Here is a 6,231-nt window from a genome sequence, read left to right as displayed (position 1 = left end):
AGGGTCTGGGCAGGGCAGGTCTTCAAGGTCTAGTATTCATGGCAATGAAGAGAAGCTTTCTGTTCTTTTCGAACTGGTCTCAGATTTCTTGGCATCCACGCCCCAAGGGAAGTGGTCATGGCCACACTGAAAGGCAGGAGGTATCCTTCCTGGCCAGAGACTCTGGAACCTGCGTTATTTTTTGGGTGGCGGAGGTTCTAGAACAACACCCTGGGTAACATCTGTGCCAGCACTGGGTAAGGCAGTCTTTACTAATCTGTCTTCTGCTCCCACCTCTCACGAGCCCTAGGAAGTAGGTGCCGTCACAGCCCCCATTGTACAGATGGGGAGACTGAGGCTCTAAGGAGTTAAATAGTTTGTCCAGACTCACCCAGCTTGAGTTTACCTAGCAGTTGGACCCAGGTCCAGGTGACTCCAAAGCCTGAGCTCTCAATGGAAAATTCTGTCACGGAATTTGTACCATGGGTGAAAATGAGGGTGACATGTGTGTGCGTGTATGTGTGTGTGTGTTGTGCCAAGGTGAGAAAACAACTAGGAGCCCTTCCTGGGCTGACTGACTGCCTCTGCTTCACAAGGATGAAGTGGAAATATGCATTTTCCCAGGGCAGGGAGCATCTGAGGCCAGAGTATTTTATCTTTCTGTCTTAGGACACTGGCTCTGCCTGCTTGCTAAGAGAGTCAGGCCAAGTCAGGGAGTTAGTGCAATGGACTGGGAGGAGTCCGTGAACTTGAACTGTTCCTTTCTTTGGAAACGCATGTCACCCTCTTTACAGCAGCCCCGACAAATAGTTCTGCTGTTTGTGTTGGATTACTTGCAGTGATGGGAGCTCCTCACCTCTCACAGTCACATACCCTCCTTTTGATAGCTCCAATGGTGAGAAAGCCAGCCTTGACCTGGGCTCGTCTCCCTCACTGTACCTCCCACCTGTTGTACTGGCTCTCGAATCACACTGCTGGGATTCTCCATGTCATTTCCTAGCTGTGTGACCTGGGAAAAGTTCCTGAACCTCTCTGTGCCCCAGGTGCCTCACTTGTGAAGAGGAAAACTCATCGTTCATTGGCTCATGGTGAGGATTAGGTGAGTTATATAACCTCGAACAGTGCCTAGCATTTCGCAGGCCCTTGGGAACTGGACTCACACCCAGAGGGACAGATGAGGAGAGCTTAATGGAGAAACATTTATAGTCACACAAGCAATCCAGCAGGTCCTGGATGCTCCATGGCCCAGCATTCGATGGAGGGAGCTGTCAGCCTGTCTAGGCCTGAAGGCGCCAGAAGGGAATACTTGTGGACACAGAAGAGAAAGGATTGTATGGAGGGGTCCTCCAGACAGGAGCTGTGACCTCCAGCAGCCAGCTCATGGTGACCAGCAGGAGGGGGCCAGAGAGTATGTGCCCTAGCCTCTCTCTGCCCACTTCGGGTCTCCTGCTGCTGCCTCCCATTAGACAGACCCAACCAGGAGCTAGAGGGCAGGAGAGCCTCTGAAAGCACCCATACAGGGCATTCTCCCAGGTTGCAGAGCTGGGTGGAGGGTGAATGCGTTTGGATGAGTGACTAGAAGATATCCAGAAAAACTATTTTTATTATTGGGTTGGACCATACAATGCTGCCACTATGCCACCATATTTGCCATACAAAAACAGCAAATTATATAAAAATATAAATGTATATATAAATCCTATAAACTAATATCTTGTTAGCCAGATAGTATATTATTTGTATCAGTAGTCAATGGAGCAGAGTGGTGAGAAGGCTCATTTATAAAAGACCCAGGTCTGCGTCCTTGGAAAGTCCAGTGTGACCTTGACACTGAGGAGGGGTCAGGATGGCGCTTGTCGTCTGTGTGGTGTGATGAGATTTAGGGCTGCAGCTAAGTCCGTTCCAGCTGGGTTTTAATCAGAACGAGTTTCATTGTAACTTAGGCTCAAGTGGCAGCCAGGGGCCATTAAGCTAAATGGCTTGTTTTAATACGCAGACCTGGCTCATCCCATTTTCCTGTTTGGAGTCCCGTGTATCTGGCCATGCTTGCGCCGACACAAAAATCAATCCTGAGCTTTTCCTCTTCCTTGCACACCACAGCCTAGCTGGAGCAGAGATAAGCTTGGTTAACAACACAACAAAGGCGAGTTTCCACTTTATCAAGGAACTGGGTGATCGGCTGGTCTGCGCAGGGAGCCCTGGAGAGAGTTCTGTAACAGTGTGTGCACTTTGTAGCTCAGTGTTTGGCTTTGTAGACTCAGGGCACAGAGAGATCATAACCCCGGGAAGGAAAGAAAGGTTTCGGGTACCCCTGTCCAGCAGGAGACATTCTTCCCAGGAAGACCCATTCTGCATGCTTTCCCCTGCCTTCGGTGTGTGAAAGTACACCCGTTGAGACTTCTTGGCTGTGTGTCTTTGGGCAAAGCACTGGACTTCTCTGGGCTTCCGTTTCTGTAAAACTGGGTAATAAAAAATCGTGTGTTCTAGGATTGTTCTGAAGCTCAAAGGAGATGTTGCACGTGAAATAGTGCAGTCCTGGCCATCGGGAAGCACAGACAGGCTGGGTTAGGTGGTCGCTGCAGGAACACGTAATCCCCACAGTTTCAGTGGCTGGAGCACCAGATTTGTTTCTCACTCATGCAGACTGGGTGCGGGGGCTAGTAAGGGGTGTCTGCTCGGCGTGTATCCTCCCCCAGGGGCCCAGGCTGAGGGTGCTCCATCCTCACACCTCCAGGATTGTCAAGACAGGGAAAGGGGAATGTGATGAAGAATGTGAGTGTTACACCCTCCATGGGTGTTATACGCAACTAATGAATCATTGGCTGCTACATCCAAAACTAATGATGTACTGTATGCTGGCTAATTGAACTTTATTTAAAAAAAAAAAAAAAGAATGCACTGGCTTCTGTTTCCACCTGGGAACGTTTGCTAGCCAAGATGGCTCATGAGGCCACTCCCAGCTTCCCAGGGAGAGTGAAGGGCAGTCCCATCACACAGTTGGTCAGCAGCGCTCACCACCACCACCACACTCAACACACCATCCGCGCTTTAGTACAATTGCACTGTTTGCCTCGTAGGATAAAATCCCATATTGTCATTTCCCTTATTCATCATTATCATGCTTCATGTACTTATTCTGGCTTCAAAAACCCTGGGACATTGCCTTCTAGAGCCAGAGCTGGGCTCCCATCTCTTTAGGAAAAGGCAACTGAGATCATTATTATTAATAGTAATGCAAATTCATGATAGCTCCCACGTGACAAGCAGGTGTTTTGTGCCGGCCCCGAACTGGGGCCTTCCCATACACCATCTCATTTAATCCTCATGATAGTTACAATTTGAGATCCAATTCTATGGACAGGGAAACTGAGGCTCAGGGAGGGGAATACACTTGTGAGGCTGGTAGATGGTGAGATGGGCTTGGCTGCCACACCCATGCCCTAGGTCCCCCTGCCGAACTCTCCTGGAGTATGGGGTCTTAGCTTCTGGATCCTTGAGGATCCAGAAGGGTTCCAAGCAGGGTTGGCCGGGTAGAGATTGCTTTAGGCCATGGGGTTAATCATGGCCTGCTCTCTCTTTTCCGTCCTGTTTCCCCCCTGCTCTCTGCCCTCCAATCACCCCATTCCCGTGAATTTCTCCAGTCCACAAACATTGCCATGTCCCCTGAAATCTCTTGAGTTTTTGGTCACTCTCACGTCCCCATCTTCATCTTTTCAGTCTTGCATAGTCCTGTTCATCCTTCAAGGCCCAGCCCAAATGTCCCCCTCTCTGAGAAGACCCTCACCACCCCAACCCCTAGACAGAACCAATACCAGAATCTTCCTGTTCCTGTGGCCTTTAGTACATTAATGAATCTTAGCATTTTCTAGACACACACAGACACAGCCTTTTCAGAGGAGGAAAGAGATTAGTCTTTGTTTTTAATTAATGCCAGCTCTCTCATCCTGACTTTTAATACCGTCACCTCATTTGTCTTATTAAGTACTTAGTTTTGCTTTTAATTAGTGCTGTTTATTGTCACTGAATTTTAATTGTCAGTGCAGGGTCTCAGCAGGCCTTGGTGAGGAAGCTTTACAAATGTTTCCTGTCCTCTTGCAAGGCCTGAGCTTGGGTGGCAGTGCCTCTGGCACAGGGGGGTATTTCAGGGGGTTGTCGAAGGCTGGCATATTTCTCCCCAGGCCTCAGCCAATTCGTGCTGCCTTTGACATCCCTGTTTGCTCCAAGGTGGCTGGTCTGTGAAGACATATAGAGCTCAGGAGGGTTGCAATGGCAAAAATTCAATTCAGATTGACTCAAGAAGAAAAAAAAAATGGAGGAACATATTGGATCCTGGTTGCCAAAAAGGCCATGATGGATTCAGGTATGGCTGGATCCAGCATTCCAGTGCATCATCAGAACTCAGTCTCTTTACATCTTTCAGCTCTACTTTTATCCTTTGGCAGGCATTTCCCATGTGGTGGCAGAAGTGATAATAGCAGCTCCAGGTTTCTGTTCTACCAGCTAAGCAATCCCAGAGGACGGGCCTTCATCTGTCCAGATTGGGTCATGGGCTTATCCCTGGACCAGCTGCTGTAGCCCATGGGCTATAATGCTCCAACTGGCTTGGCAAGAGAAGTTGGTCCACTTCTAGGGGCCAGAATGGATGAGCTCCTTCTAAGCGACACAGATTGATACTGAAAGAGGGAGGGTTTCCTGATGGAAACTTGGGGTGCCATTACCCACAAAAAGAGAGAGAAATGCCAAACAGGCAAAACCAAGAAATCTCTACGCCCGTTAATCCACTGAAATGTCTCATTCAAGCTTAAACAATCGCTGGAAATTAGACCTTTGTTCTCCTCCCTAGCCAGACCCTTAGATAACATTAGCAATGACCTCCTTGTCTAATACTTGAAAAGGAGTTTGGATTACAAAGTCCCTGCACATGTGTTAACTCATCAGCTCTTCCCAGCAACCCTGCAAGGTAAATATAACAAAGATGGGAACTTTTATGTCCTCATTTTACAGATGCAAACACTAAGGCCCAGAAAGACTAAGTGACTTGCCAGAGTCACGCAGAAAATAAAACGAATAGGGCCTTTGCACTTACTTTCTCCTCTGCTTGGAATGCTCTGTCTCAGAGAGCCATGTGGCTCAGTCCATTACCCACTTCAGGTCTTTGCTCAGATATTACCTCTCAGTGAGCCCTCCTCTGAATACCTATGCAAACTCAAACTTCCCTCTCAATCATCAATCCCGCTTCTTAGTCTTAATGCCTTACTGTTTGGTTATTATCTGTCCTCCCCACTAAAAGATAAGCTCCGCAAGGACAGTGATTTTTCCTCCTTGTTTGTTTGCTTGGTTGTTGTATCCCCAATGCCTAAAACAGTGTCTGGCACATAGTAATGGATGTTCTATAAATACTTTCTGATTCTTCTATTTCTCAACAGAAGCTGGCAATCCGTATTTTTAATTAAATCCCATGCTTTTTAGAATATTGGCTTGATTTTACTTTTAAAAAACACTGCATGGGCCAAACAAAACATATTTTCAGCCTGGACGCTGTTTCTGGAATATCCCACCCACCCCCAGTCTCCCCCCCATTTGAGGTCCTTGGTGCAAATTGCATTTCCCACACCATCAGATGGTGTGAGTGAGTTTTTCCAGATTCCTAATTGAGCGGTGATAGGCTGGACTCCGGGGAAGAGCAGAGGGACAGGAAAGAGACACACAGAGATAGGAGTGACTGGGTGGCATCCCTGGTAGCTGCAGGTTCTGCTGCGAAGCTTCTGGGTGAATTCCAAGACTGTGGGGCTGGGAGGCCGACTGTGGCGTCGAATTCTGCGCCAACAGCGGCAGCTCACGCCAGTTCCCTGCGGTGCCCTGTGGTGCCCCATAGAGGCCCCCTCCGCCCCATAATGCCCTACAGTGCCCCATAGACGCCCCCCCCCAAGAGTGCCCTGCAGTGTCCCAGAAACCTGCTACAGCTCTGAAGCTAAAAGGGCTTTCAGAGCTGGTTTTTCAGCTCCTCGGAAAGTAACAGAAGACCTGGAGAATTCCGGTGGTTGGAGGCATGGTTCCTGAGCAAACAGTGCCAAGGAGAAGTAGGCAGAACAAAATGCAGAGGGAGAAAGGCAGGCTTCTGGAATCTGGCTTTTCCGGTCTCAGGACAGAGTCTTGACAGTAGTCTCAGCTGCAAGTGGCATATGGCTTAACACCAAGCTGTGCGGGGGGCAGGTCTGGAACGGGCCTGGCTCTGAGCCATACACGCGGATT

This window comes from Martes martes (genome assembly GCF_963455335.1).
Source record: "Martes martes genome assembly, chromosome: 13".
Classification (NCBI taxonomy): domain Eukaryota; kingdom Metazoa; phylum Chordata; class Mammalia; order Carnivora; family Mustelidae; genus Martes; species Martes martes.
The sequence above is the reverse complement of the archived record's forward strand: the minus strand, read 5'-3'. Positions refer to the sequence as shown.